Raw genomic sequence first — 15,370 nt, 5'->3', positions numbered from 1 at the left:
CTGGGACGAGAGTCCAGGATTGTTGACATTTAAGTTCCTCTTCAAACATCTATTTGTTGGACCCTTGCTGCAAGCATATTATGTACAAGTAACGACCATGTGACTCTGAATGTTCCACAGGGTTGTTCATCCAAAGTCCTTCCAGGGCTTCATCATTCAACGGGCACTAAACTTCAGGAACCACAACCGTGCCATTAGAGTCTACTTGCAATCCAGCACTCTTGCATCAGTGCCTGGGTCCTGAGGATCCTTTTAAATTCAGAAAACAAAACAGGACTGGATACTTGTGTCGTGGTAAAATTATATCTTGGCCCTGTGCTCATTATATTTTTTGCTTAATACTCTGTGCCTCGTGAAAACTAAATGCCGTTCCTGTGAACGTCAAGGTGAACTGCTTGTTGTTGCTAAAATCTCAACAGTCCTATTGTATGTGCTCCCACCCCTCCTTCCCCTACAGGCTTGATTAAGACTCACAGGCGAAACCTGTGAGTCGCACACTTGATCTTGCAGACAGCGTATTGCACTCTGTATGATTCTGTGCCTTGGGGCCTCAAATGAAATTCTCCTGACAGAAAAACCTTGTTTTAACACTTTGTTCCAAACAGCACCGACAACAACAACAAAACATCCACAACACTTGTTTAGGTATTTGTGTGCGTTTCATTTTTATTTTATTTTTTTTACTTTTTTTTATGACAAACACACAAACACTACAAAAAGTGATGATTCATTTTCATCCAACAGCATAGAAATTAAGTTAAATCAGAAGTAGTAGAAAAGAAAAGAAAAAATAAATCAGGATCAACCCACAAATGATGACATAATTCCCGAATCAGGCTTTATAAACAGTACAGTGATCTTCAATGGATGAAAATGTGTGGGCTTTGTAAACTACAGTCTGTAATAGCCTCATCAATCAGAATGTGTTGTGTGTGCGCGCACACACAACACACACACACACACACACACACACACACACACACACACACACACACACACACACACACACACACACACACACACACACACACACACACAGACACACACACACACACACTGCAATAATGATCTTTGGAGGTGATGTTGCCACTATTGTATGTTTCCTGACTCCTCCTTTGCACTCTGGAAAAGTGGCCTCATCAATACATCAATAATAAATCAATATAGAAACATCAGGAAGTGTATGTCGAAGTGTCCTTGAGTAGTAGTGCGTTTGAATGCTTGTTTGTGACTAACAGTGGAAAACACTGCTGAAACAGTAAAAATGTGGTTTTCCTCCCGGTGCTCTGGTTTCCTCCCTAAAACATGCACGTGAGGTTAAGTGGTGAATGTTTTCCCCGTTATGGACTGGCTACTTGTGCGGGATGTATCCTGCCCTCGCCTGTTGTAACCTGAGATAAGCTCCAGCGCCCCCAGTGGATGGAAAATAAAAAACATTCCGGTTTACTGATAGTGTGAATGGAGATGAAGATCATACAAGTAAGGAGAGAGGACTTAAGTGAAAAATATATGAGGGCCCAATGAAAAAAAATCATACAAGTTCACATGTATCTTAAAAATAAACCTGAGTTACTGACTCAGGACAAGAAAAATGAGTCACTTTACAGGAAGCTATTATTTCAGTGCTGAGCCTGAGATTGCCTCCGACTGTGATCTATGAGACCAAGTCTTGACTCTGTACTCTGAGATGTGATATCCCCTGGGACATTTATTACCAGTGTGCTGTCACGCGTAAATTACAGCAGTCTGTGCTTTGTGTTGGCTGGAGTTTCCACTCAAGCTTTTATAGTATACAGTTACAAAAATTGGGCATGTTTGTATTTGTTTGTTATTTGAATGTGGTCATCCCTGCTTCAGAAAGGTTGACCACAGGGACCCCTCCAGGGATGTGTAGTCAACACGTTTTCCAGATCAAGGTGTATTTAACAGTGAGGTGAGGTAGATGGTTACCACATTAAGCACCATATCTAACACATTTATCTCATATTGTTAAGATCAATTTTTAAGGTCGACAGAACGACATCATGTAAATATTACAGCACTAAAACTTGACGTATCCAAAAAAAAGTCCATTTATGCTGCCATAATAAATGTTCAAAGTCACATGTTGCTGCGATGCGCTTGTGAAAGTGATTAATTGCTGTCATGAAATCAGCAACAAAGTATTGAAGTTTCAGTGGGCTCATTTACTTTTTTCCTTTGTTTAACATATCCACAATAGCTTTACAGTAGTTTAAATAATATCTTAAGTGTGCTGCATTCTTATCTGTGCACTATTGTTCCTGCCATATATATATATATATATATATATATATATATATATATATATATATATATATGTGTGTGTGTGTGTGTGTTGTAGTACTCCAAGAGTGGTGGGAGTGAAGTTTTGAGACGTGATGCAGGCGGGGGAAGTTTGTAATCAAGCAGCTGTGTGACACCTTTCTGTGTTTCTTGGTCTCATATACCAGCACTACCGGCCAAATGCGCTTTTCAATATCAACATTAGTCCTCACCTTGTTAGTTATCATTGACTTTTTTTCTTCTTCTCTCTCTAAAAAAAACGACTTCACTCATCCTCTTGGGATCTGTTACTCCAAAGTAATGGATGCAAGGAAGTAAAATCCAAATAAATATGTAAATGGTTACTCCATTGGGTATAGCCTATCAGAACATATCTCTAGTTTATTTTATCTGGCATACATGTTTCTAGTTCATATCAAATGTCTCCTTCATTCACCATCGCTCCGCCTCAACGGCCCCATTCTCCTATCATTCCTTTTTGTGTGTTTGTGATCCTGTGCTCTTTGCTCATGTTGATTAGTTACATCCCTGATTGTGCCATCTGTGTCTCATTTTCCTTTCTGTGTCTATATAAGCTTCACCTTGTGCTTTTGACTGTGTCAATCACTTTTCTGTCCAACCCTATCTCCCCCCCCCCCCCCCGCCTTAGATTTCCTTAATATTTTAGATGTCTATGTAATTTTCATTTGTCTATGTAGGAGGCATCTCAAAGCAAATTGAGTGAAGTCACCTTGATTGGTTAGATGTATTGGAAGACATTTTGTCCCTTAACAAATTGGTTTCATCAGTTCATGCTGCAAGACTCTCTTCCTCGTAAATAGTCACACTATTAAGTATTTCTATTTTATTCAATACATTTTGAATACTGAATACATATCTGAAACACAGGCAGTCATGTTTTCTGTACTTGACGTAAACTGTTTTTCAACCTCCAGGCTAAATGCTCCCAATGTTTGTCCATCTGACAATACCAGACAATGTGACCAAACAGGGGTCCATATGCTGAAGACAACAGACATTTAGTCACTCATGACAACAAGCTACCATGTAAGGCATCACCTGGAATAACACAACAAATGTATAACATTAAACAAGGTGAATCGTATCATCAACTATAAATCATTAAATTATGTCTTTGTGTGAATTTGTGTAAGGACTTCAATTTTCAGTAAGACCTTTGGAGAAAGACAAAAAAACAAGGCATCTATAAATGTGCTATTAGCCCACCCCTCACAAGTCCATTTTGCTTTATGTTGGGAGGGAGCCTCCATCCCATCACTGTAAACCATTGTGTAACTTCTAAATAAACAATTGTTGGAGGTCACCAGGGAAGAATGAGGTGATATTGTTTGATTGACGTACAAGGGAGCTGTGGGGACAGATGCTTTTGTTGCAGTTGTCAAATCAAACAATTACCATATGCCACATTTGCATCTGCAGGCATCAGGAGCATCCTTCATGACAGATGACTTATAATTTAAAAAGCATATGCAAGTGTACTGTGCAGTGCACAATCAGACATGTTTGGACACGCACACACACACACACACACACACACACACACACACATACACACACACACACACACACACACTGCAAACAAAGCACAGAGACAAAGACAGACAGACAAATTGGAGAGGATTATCACTGTCCGACAAAGTCAAAATGTGACAAAAACCCAGCTCCCTCTTTGGCAATTGAGTGTCGCGCAGTGCCGGCTGGCAGAATAGATGGAACATTATGCAAATTAGGTTCAGGCGGCATTTCCAGTTGATTGACAGGCTCCCTAACTGCCAATTAGCATGTGTTGGTTTCTCATTGGCTGCATACTTGCGACTGTCTGGTGACAAGTGAAACGGACCCATCCTCTGGCTTTCAGGCATTTAATCACATCTCTCTATTTGACTTCAAACCCCACCCTCAGTTTATTTTTATTTTTTATTCTTTTATTGTTTTGGTCACTCGTCCATGCCTGAACGCAGATAATCCCTATGACATCATGAGGGCGTTATGTACAGGACTGAGCTCCTCCAGAGCCTCAGGACATCATAAAACATTTTAAAGGGCAGTAGCCTGCATGCCTGGCTGTAAACTGTCCTGTATTAAATTGCTGGAGTTCCTCTTTAATCCAGAGAACATCAAAGTGTCAGCTAAGCCAGAGTTACTGGGTTTAGAGTAAAGGCTCCTCCTGTCAGAGGAACCAGCAACTGTGTTTACATTTTCATTATATTGCCACTACATTTTGTTATTAAGCCTGCATAAACCTGTCATTTACATTCAAGTGTGCCCTTTACACCCATCTTACGACAATGCAGCCCATAAAAGAATATTTGTCCTGATGACAGTGTTAAAGTTTTTTGGGAAAAGGAAGTTAATTATTATTCTCTTGTTGTTGACTGGTTTGTGTTGCAGTTCAGCTATAAAGTGTTACAGCCTTGGATAAGCCCAATCAATCATCTACAGCCATTAGAGAATGAAATTCTCACTTTAAAGTTGAATGTAAAAACAACAAGGTACTTCTTGACAATGTCACCTCATTGTCAGAATCAGACTTACTATGCAAGAACAGGACAATGACAAGAGTTTGTATAATTTACAACATGCCTCCGTGCAGACATGATAAATTACAGTAGTATCTAGATTATCATAGAGTATGGAGACAGAGGAGTCAATACTGAGGGTTACACTATATTCACAACAATGGTCATCCAGTGAAGAAATTTTAAACAAAGGGCCAAATGCTGGACTCTTGCTGCATCACCACGTTATATAGTTCATGTAGGAATTCTGCTGAACTGGATCGGAGTCCGCTGAGTTCATGTTCCCATTGTTCTGTCATGGATCAGGTTCAACCCAAAAGCAGACTCGACAGGATACAGAGTTAGACTGAGTTTATTGACAAAAAATCCAAAGCAGGAGTATCCGAAAGGCTCATCCAAAAAGAGAAGTCAAGAGCAGGCAGAGTATCCAAAGGCAAAAGCAACAGGGGAAACACGAAAAAGGGCCTGGAAGTCACAACAAGGATACACAATGACGATCGGACACTGAGACATGAGGGAAGGGAGGTTAAATAGGAAGGCAAGGGGGAGGCACACAGGTGAGGCTCATAGATACAGATTGGTACACACAATGGGAAGCCAACAAGAAGGGCAAGTCCACAGAGACGTAGACAAGACAGCTGAGTCAAAATAAAACAGGAAGGAACCAACAGGTCAGAGACTTGGACTTAACCGTGACACAGAGGGAGACACAGATGGAGACCTGACACTCCCTCCCATGCTCCTGCACTGGTGTCTCTCCACCCGACCGTGTCCTGGCCCTTGTTTCCAATCCTGGAAACGGAGGTCGGGGTTCCACCCTATCCCTTGGCATTAGTTCGCTGCAGCTGATGCATCTGAGAACGAGCCTGACGGACCCTGATGGGAACACCTACTGTTAATTATCCTTCTGTGTCCTTGTAAAGTCTCTGTGTGTTACTTGTTTTGTCCGTTCATGTTTAATTTTGACACTCACCTGTCTCATCTCCGTCACTTAACTCATTCTGTCTGCCCTCCCTCTGCGCGTGGGATTCTGGTCATGTGTTTCTTCTTCCACCTTCCCCAGTGTACAGTACAGAAATGCTCTTCCCTCATGTGTCCTGTGCCAGACAGGTTCTGTATCTTTGTGTCAGGACATCCTGCATCTTCCCCACACAAGGAACCACGAGTGAATCAGATAAGGAAAACAAACCACAAACACTATACTTCTCACCCAAACATTCACTTCACCCAATAAAATGTGTTTCTCCATTCTAATTGTACACGCATGAATAAATTATCACAATATAAGAAAAAGTACAGCTGACTTGTCTGATCATAAAAATAGCTGGAGGGAAAAGAAGATAAAATAGAAAAGGGCACAAGGGGAGAAAGCAGAACATGTGTGATGCGCAGTAGGAGACACACACACACACACACACACACACACACACACACACACACACACACACACACAAAGCTGCTTCAAAATCATTTGCAAGTGACGTTCTCTTAACAATGAACTCTTTGTCAAGGATTAGCTCGAGCTACGCAACACTGGATCTTATCAATGCCATCTAACAAGTCCAGATCCTGTTTTTAACCAACAAAAACTATCAACGCATTCAGTGCTGCTATGATTGTTATGGCTGTGCTTGGACTGGTTTGCAAGGAATGTGTGAGCAAACTGATCAGTGGAACAACACAATCAGCTCTTTGGTCATCAGTGTCCTCATGTGCTTGGTGACAAAAGGAGCAGATTGTATACACTTTTGGTCTCAGGGTTGACTGCAGCACAGTAATTATGACAGTCTTAGTGTGGAAAAACTGGATTACCATAATGAGGAATACTCTAGATGAAAATCACAGCCAGTTAAAGTGAAGTATCTCTTGTATGTTTTTGTCTGATGTTTGACATGTAAATTGCTTCATTGTATCACGAAGCATACTGTTTACATGCGTGATCAAGAGTTGATCTCACAATTATGACCAAAGCTGAATAAATATGTTTTCTGGGTAATTAGATAGCCCAATTTAATATATATATATATATATATATTTATCTATAATGCTCGAAATGGTTTTAGTCCACATGAGTAGTCACTGTTGATACTCATCAGTCCCTTGGATGCAGTATGAGCCCATTCAGACCTGGTGTTAACAACCGTTGCGGGTGATTTGATCACATATGACGAGGCCTGACTCTTCATACTATTCACATATGTCCGTATCATGCAACAGGTTGAATGGAGCAGCTTACGTAATTCTCACAATAAAAGACTGAACAGGCTTTTCACAGGCATTTCATTCCCATTCTCCATGAACCTCAACATGTTGGTATTATTATTTTGCTGTGTGTAACAACTCGAACAACTAGTTGGATCTCGGATTTTGCCTTCTCGTCCACTTCTGCAGGGGTCACCCTCGTCTTCAGAGTTGCTTCCAAAACAACCACAAAAAAAGACCTCCAAACTTCTGTTCCTGCTTCCTTATGGGGTTCAGTAACTTTTTAGACTCTCACAGTAGTTTACAACTTTATTACAGAATTGATTTACATTACTAAGCAAGAGCAGAGTGTGAATTTAGAGTTACTCTTCCACTTCAGAGGCAAGAGAAGCTAAAAAAGTCTTTTTTTTATTTATTTAAATGCCTCCTACATGCACACTGCAGCTACTAATTGATTGATTGATTGATTAGTTGATTGATTGACTGATTGATTGATTGATTGGTTGGTTGGTTGGTTGGTTGGTTGGCTGGCTGGCTGGCTGACTGACTGACTGACTGACTGACTGACTGATTAATTGATTGAAAACACTTAATATGAAAATCATGGCAAGACCCCTTGAAATCTGATTCTTGATAATTGCAGACAAAAATTTTCCAATGTGAAGATAAGAAGATGATCTTTTGGTATGGTTTAGGCTCAACGTTCAACTGTTCAAGCAACAAGGTTTTTTTTTAAATTTTTTTATTTTCTCTCTTGAACAGGTGAAATAGCAGACGAGGAAATAATGCTGTAAGGACAGATCTATTTTTGCAAATAATTTGTTTGTAAAACATTTCACCAGTAAATACGGACAGGACAAATGAATTTAAATCACGAGGGTAAGAAAATGTATTTACCAACACTTGAAAAATAGTTTACAGGACATTCCATTCATAATGCATTTTCTATTGCAGATTACAGGCATTTAACATTGATTTGTCTGAAACAGGGTTGAATTGGACTAGATCAGACAAAAAGTGGGAGGGAGTGAGAGTATGACCTCGTGCATGATAGAAAAACCCCGGGCTGTGAGCCTCGGTGCTTTTGGCCAAAGCTTAAGCTGATTTAGGACTTGTTGAGGTTGGCGATAGACCTTCAGTGCTGGTCTGAGCATCTATCTGTGCAGTGCCAGAGCAGATGGAGAACTAAAATGAGATAAAATGACGTATTTGTCAGATATTGACGGTGGTCATGTCATTTGAAACATGGAATATATAGGATACTGCGCGCTTCTCTGCCCTGAATGGTTTCATATTATTCCTAGTTAGTTATGTGCATTACTTCCCCCCACAGATGTATAAAATATGTGTAAAAACCTTTGTTCTGCTATGCACAAAGAATTGACATGTGAAATGAGATCAAGGTTGTTAAAAATACATTTATAATCACTTTCCATTACAGCTCAGCAAAGACTTCTAACTCACCAGTTTGTTTTTAATCACAATTTTTACTTTCATTTCCTGTTCTCAAAAACGACTTCATTTGCTCTTTCACACATTCTAAAGGGAAAACTTGAATACTCCCAGTCTAAGAAAAACCAACATATAATTGCTGCGTCAGTATAGTGGAAGAAAACTTGCAGCTACATTTGTTATCGTCACAACACTCTCTCTCTCTCTCTGTTTAATGGTATGCCTACTGGTGCTCCGTCTGACCCGTTAGTGTTGCTGCTAAAGTAATCCTAAATCCCAAATGGAACTAACTCGGGACAGAAATCCATTTAAGATCTGACAACTAACACCTCACAGAGATGCTGAAACAGTGCATCAGGAGAGGATCATAGCATGTCTCGGCAAATAAAAAAAAAAACCGCATCTATCACCTATGAAATGTTTGACATTTTAACACTCTACTACAGTCTGTCCTTCAGAGTTTTTATGTGGCTTGTTTGCAGCTACATGTCCTCTCATGACAAGATTTGATCCCACTGACATAACTCAACATTAAAGATGATTATGTCCTTGCTGATGCTGGGGTAGACTGAGAGACTGAGAGGATGTTTAAATAGAGACACTCAATTTAGTTTCCTCATGTGTTTGACAGTACCACATGTTCCTGTGAGCCAAGATTTTTATGATGTCTCATGACACATTACAACTGTGCAGAAGCAAGAAGAAAGGGAATAAAACCCTTTAGTGCAAATAAGTCAGCCGATAATGATCTGATCTTGTGATGCATATCATGTATTCATGATAAGTATGTTTTTCATTCACTATTACCAAGAAGTCCAAGCACGGCTGCAGTTAATTTTTAAATTCTCAAGAAAGCCTATTTATGTTATGATTGCCGGAATGAGTAAAGATGAAACCTGTTTGTATATTTTTCTAAATAAAACGCATTGTTAGAGCCCGTCAGAGTAACTCAATTCCAAAAGCACAAGCAGTATAGGATCTAGTGGTAGTTTTACTTTTATGGATTGGCATCAATCAGAAAAACAAAAGGAATGATAAATCAATTCTGATGTGGCTGACTGGTTTCCTCATTTTAATGTTAAGGTTAAAAATGCAATGTGTACAAAATAAAATGCTTTGAGGTTATCCAGCAAATGTCAAGACTGCTCAAAACAACCAAAAACAGCAAAAAGTTGTTTGTAATTTATATTTGTCATGCTAATCTGGAGAGAGAGAGAGAGAGAGAGAGAGAGAGAGAGAGAGAGAGAGAGAGAGAGAGAGAGAGAGAGAGAGAGAGAGTAAATGAATGAATGGACAGACAGCAAATTGCTAAAACATCATATTGACACAAATATTAATAAACCAAAATAACATTAACACCAAATGAATACATCACATTTTTAAGTGAAAAGTCTATCTTGAAACCCAAAAGGGTTGCAGTAAATGTGTGGAGGCAGATTATTCCAGTGGAGTATACTGTAGATCTATTGTTGAGAAATCTATACGTAATTGTTTGTTTTGTCAAAAGTGGCTGTGTTTAGTACCTATAGAATTTTGGTTTTCTTTAGTTAACATATTATCAAGTTTCTTATGTGATGAAATAATATAATACAGGCTAGAATCATCTGCATCTAGTTTGTCATGCTTGGAATTTCAGTGGAGGGCATTTGTGAAAATAGAGAAAAGTAGAGTCCCCAGGCAACTGCCCTGGGGAATGTCACAGCATCTTCTTCTGGGGACTACCATAGAGACAACATTAGGAGTTTGATAGAAACAGTAGATTACACTAGATTACAAATGGGTCATCATTGCACACAATGAACTGCGATGTCACAGATCATAGTAAATTTTAACTGGTAAGGCATGTTGGACACAGATAGCCATTATGCCTCCAAAACACTTCTTCTTTTGTTTTCTTTTTTTTTTTTTTAACTGAGATCCTTTCAAAGGAACATCAGCTTCAGACCATCAACTATCAAAACCCCAAGGTGCTTCACGAGCGCCAATGGGTGCAGCACTAGGACCAGATGTTTACGTAGCTCCTGCTCCAGGTGATTAATGACATGCAGGTGTATGGAAATCCGGAGCCAAGGAACCAGCTGCTTCATGTGATCACGCAAAATAGAACATCTGCTGTCAGAAATATACTCAATTTGACTCAATATAACAATTGTTCTCTACCAAACGTACTTGTCTTGGTGTATTATTCTGACATATGTTGTCAGTGACTAAAACCAGGTGCTTATAAATGTAAAACCAAAATGTATATTAGCAGGTTCCAATCTGTCGCTGCACTGTTAAAAAGATGGGATGGCAACAGGAAAGAAAAGGAAGTAAAGGAATCTTTGCAACCTCTTATTTTGGTTCATAGACAATTTTCTGAAAAGTTTGTTTTGTAGTGAATCAGCTAGGAAATTAGATAAAACTCAGGTTCTGGATGTAGTCATAAATAATTTTATGTTTTACCAGAACAAAAACTGAAAATGACTTTCTCCCTAATCTGGTCTAATCTTGAAACAACACAATACAACACATTTTTCTCTTCGTTGTTTTTGTTTTTCCAAAATGATTCAATGAGATTGGTTTGCTCCCTAAAAATTCTCATTACTATTGTTGTTATTATTTTTTGCCGAGCCTTTTGAGAGCTTTATAATAAACATTTTTTGGTGGCATGTCTGAAATAAATTCATCATCATCATCATCATTGTGTCCAAATAATGTGATTTTATTTAAGAAAAAAAAAAAAAAGCTTAATGTTTTCATTGTATGAAATGAGGCTTCAATAACATGAAGTGATATAAAACATCCTTGTTTGATAATATCTAGAGATATGTCATTGTTTCCTTTTTAGTTCCTCTTAGAGATTGAGGATATATTCCAGGTTTTTACAATGTTATAATCCACCTGATTTGATATTTAATGAACAAAAGAAATGAAGCAGTCCACAAATGTGTGCATTCAAAAAACAGGTTCCAAAGTTATACAATAGCAGCCCGATTGAAATACTGTGAGTGTTTTAAACTATTGTATGAAACGTGTCTACCATGCTCGGGAATTTGTACAATAAACCTTTTTCTTCAATCAATTTCTACAGTCAAGGTTTTCTCTCATTGAATTTGGAAGTTGTCATGGCTGCCTCTTTTGTTTTGCATTAAAAGGTCTTAAAATAATAATAATAATAAAAAAAAGAAAGATCACTGTATGGACGAAAAACAAAAGAGACAAAAGCAAAAGAAAGGATGAATATCAGCCGTGGAGAAAGAAATGGACCGCAACACAATAAACTGGCTTTCAGATGCTGATAAAGGATGATAAGAGTGGAGGACAGCAGGGGGGAAAAAAAAGAAAAAGAAAAGACACTGGGGATACAGTGTGCGTGCGTGTGTGAGAATGTGAAGTTGGAGGTCGTCCCAGTCCGACGCAGCTAAATGTCATTTGGTGAGAGGTGTGGATGCTGTCGATGTGTCCTTTGTAACTGTCACTCACATGTGCCACACAAAGATCACAATCTTGTTTATTCACCGACCTTATACCTGCCTGCAGTGAATGTGTGTGAATGAACATTTGTTGTGGCTGAATCACACTTTTTTTCTTTTTTTTTTTGTCCCACATCTTCTGTCCATTTGAATCAACAAAATAAAACGACAAAAAAAATAAATAAAAAAATTAGAAAATCTGTTTTCTCACCCTATTTTCATTTATGTCTACTTTTATCTCATTCTGGCAATGTCCATGAAGGTTTTGTGCAGCCACTCTGAAGTAAAGGGAGATATAATCCCAGCTGTGTGAAGACTGACACCGGAGCATGTCATATATGCAAACACGCACAAACAGCAAGCAGCCTGTGGGAGGACAACAAAGATGTGAGTCGAGAGACAAGGATGTAATGGCAACCTCAGGGCTCCACAACATAGGTCATTCGCACGCTCATGCTGTCAAGATCAACACCATCAGCTTCTGGGGAAAAAAGAAAAAAAAGGGGGGGGGTTGGGGGTCACACAACCCCAAGATGTAAATGTGTCGGCTCGGGTCTGTGTGAGTTTATGTAGAGTGTCAACTATATACAGTAGACGCACGAACCGACGGAGACACTTTCACAACCACCAGTGTGACTTCCACAGAGGTTCCTTTTTGTTTCTGAATGAGCCATTGGGAAAAAAAGTCACTGAAGGAGAGCTGTTGCAACTAAATGTAAATCTTTTAAGATGGGCTCGTGGACATATATGGTCAACATCTGTGTCCTTGTCAGTGCAATTCTTTGTGCCGCAAGGACACTGCCACACTTTGAGCAGTTATAAAGAAGCAACATAGACACACAGCCTCTGAGGTTGTCGGGGCCTTCCCCCTGGGTCATTAATATATATTAAAGTGTGTGTTTGTGTCAGTTTGAATCCTTGTGTGCAAAATTTTTTTTGTTTTTTTTTTTACATCTGGTGTCTCCTCAGCCAGCACCCAATTGCTTCCCACCGGCAAGACAAGACCCCGGTTACATCTAATCTTGCCAAAATCAAAATGATCGCAGCATTCAAGCAGCACTTCCAAAACATTTTTCTGCCAAAAAGACATGCTGGCAAAAACTGAAGGCCAGAAGCTACAGAGTGCAATCGATATAAATGCCGTGATTTTCACAATAACAAATTTTAGGTTGTTGTTTTTTTTCTTTTTGTACTCTGTATACTTTGTAGCTTGTGATCTAGTGAACCAAGTCAAACAAAAGCTGGTATTCACGTATACCAACGTAAATGTTTTATACGCACACACACATCCTGTCTGGTTCTTTTGAGCTGTAGAGTTGCCTTTATATTGCTGAAATTAAATTAAAAAATATCGTGAAGTCTGTCTTCTGTGAACAAAATGGAACCAGTTAAGCAAGACAATTGATCGAGTCCAATCCCCCTGTGACTTTGCTTGCTTGCTTGCTTTCTGCATTGAGTTTGCATATTTTTGTGCATTTATAGATTTTGACTCCATCAATGACAAAAAAAAATTACTTTATTACACGTGGGTGTGAGGGTGTGTGCATTTGTTTTTTCTGTCTGTCAACTCTCTGTGTGCTGCACACACGACCTGTCCAGGGTGTATTCATCGCTTTCACTCCGATCTCCACATGGTCATTAGTTTGACCAATGGTTTATAGTAAATGGATGGACAGTGACAGAACTGCACTGTTTCTATATAAAAACTGGAAGTATAATTTAGTTTTTTTAAGAGATCTCGTATATTTGAAATATGTTTGATTTTTATTAATTGAGTAAAAAAAATAAAAATTGAGGTTAAACATTTATCCCCTCGCCAGGCTCTTCACAAACAACGGACCTGGAAGTAGTTATAGCTGATTTCTCTGTTAGTGGCCTGAGGTTAAAATCATTTGGAGACATGCTGCCAAATGAAAGAGCAGAAATCCTGCACCATTGGGTATAATCACAAAAAAACAAACTCTTGGAATTAAAAAAAAAAAAAAAAAGAAGAAGAAAAAGAAAAAAAAGAAAGTCACATTGAGTCTTGTATCAATTTCTCCTAAAAAAAAAAAAAAAAAAAGAAAGATTGAAAAAAGAAAAGGAAAAAAGTAAAGCGATGGCATCTGCTGTGAAAATTGCTACCTGTTTATATCTGTGTGGAATTCGTACACCAACGGTGTTCCTCCAGAACGTTTGATCTCTTGCTGGCACCGTCCCATCCTCCAAGCTGGCCTGTCTGTTACAGATGTGTCCTTCCCTTTTGCATCTTTCATCATGAAGCCAGCTCCTTGTTGACTGTTCAGGAGGAGGCTGATTTGAAATCCACGTGTTATTTCAAGGAAGAGCAGCAGAGAGGCGGAGCCCACGGTCCCTCTTTGAAATGATAATAGCACCATGTGGAATAACAGATGCAGGTGAGGAGGGAGGGGGGGAGGGAGGAAGGGATGGATGGATGGATGAATACATAGAAGCAGGAAGATATGGAACCCTGCAAAATTGTTGCAAAACAGAAAAACTGATGCATTGGCAGAAGAGGATGGATATTTTTAGGGAGTAATAATAAAATAAAAAATAAATAAAAATATATATACATATACACACGCGCACATATATGCACTGGCATCTATATATAACCTACAGCACTCATGCCTGCAGATTTTACTACATAAAGTTTTCAATGGACGCTCCAGAGAGTTAATGCAACACACCTGAGTCCCATAAGGGTCTAATTTCCTCTCTCCTCTCTCTCCTACATTAGTGTGCTGTGATATAAAAGCAGAACAAGCTGGAGGGTGAAGGGGGTGTCACAGCGTCATGGACAGTGCTGTTCTTGTTTTGGGTTTTTTTGCAATGTGCTTCTTGATGAGAGACAGCATCACTTTTATTATTCGCTTATTCTTGTAAATCAAAAATTTCTGCCCAAATCAAATTTTCCCTTCATTGAAAGAAAGCAACATAAAGTGGGGGTTGGGGGTAGGGGTGGGGGTGGGTGGGGTGTAAGACCAGTTATTGGACACTATTTCACAAAGCTCAAAATGTTTACCGTGGACCAAATTGCAGTCAAATCAATTCAAAGGTGCTTCTCCATTTAGTAGCTTGCAAAGAGGAAATTTAAGGACTCTTTCTCAATTCTAATCAATTATCCTGACATAGACGGAGGTTTCTACAGAGCAGAAATTATGCTGGCTGAACTGTGAGATTATTTAGCAATGACATTTAACTTTATCTCTGTGAAGCAGGCACTCAGGGCCCAATACATTACTTTTCTTCCACTCTGGTGCCGATTGCGTCTGCTGATTTACATCAACGGCACATTCCCCGTTGCTCTGCTTCCATTTTAACTTGGGTTCCGTTGGCCTCGCTCTGCAATTGGAATAAAGAGCCATTTTTTTGCCCCGGAGTTCTGTGTCAACCCTCAGAATGTGTCTGTGCAAT

The sequence above is a fragment of the Lipophrys pholis genome (assembly GCF_963383615.2).
Source record: "Lipophrys pholis genome assembly, chromosome: 10".
Lineage (NCBI taxonomy): Eukaryota > Metazoa > Chordata > Actinopteri > Blenniiformes > Blenniidae > Lipophrys > Lipophrys pholis.
Note: the sequence above shows the minus strand (reverse complement) of the source record.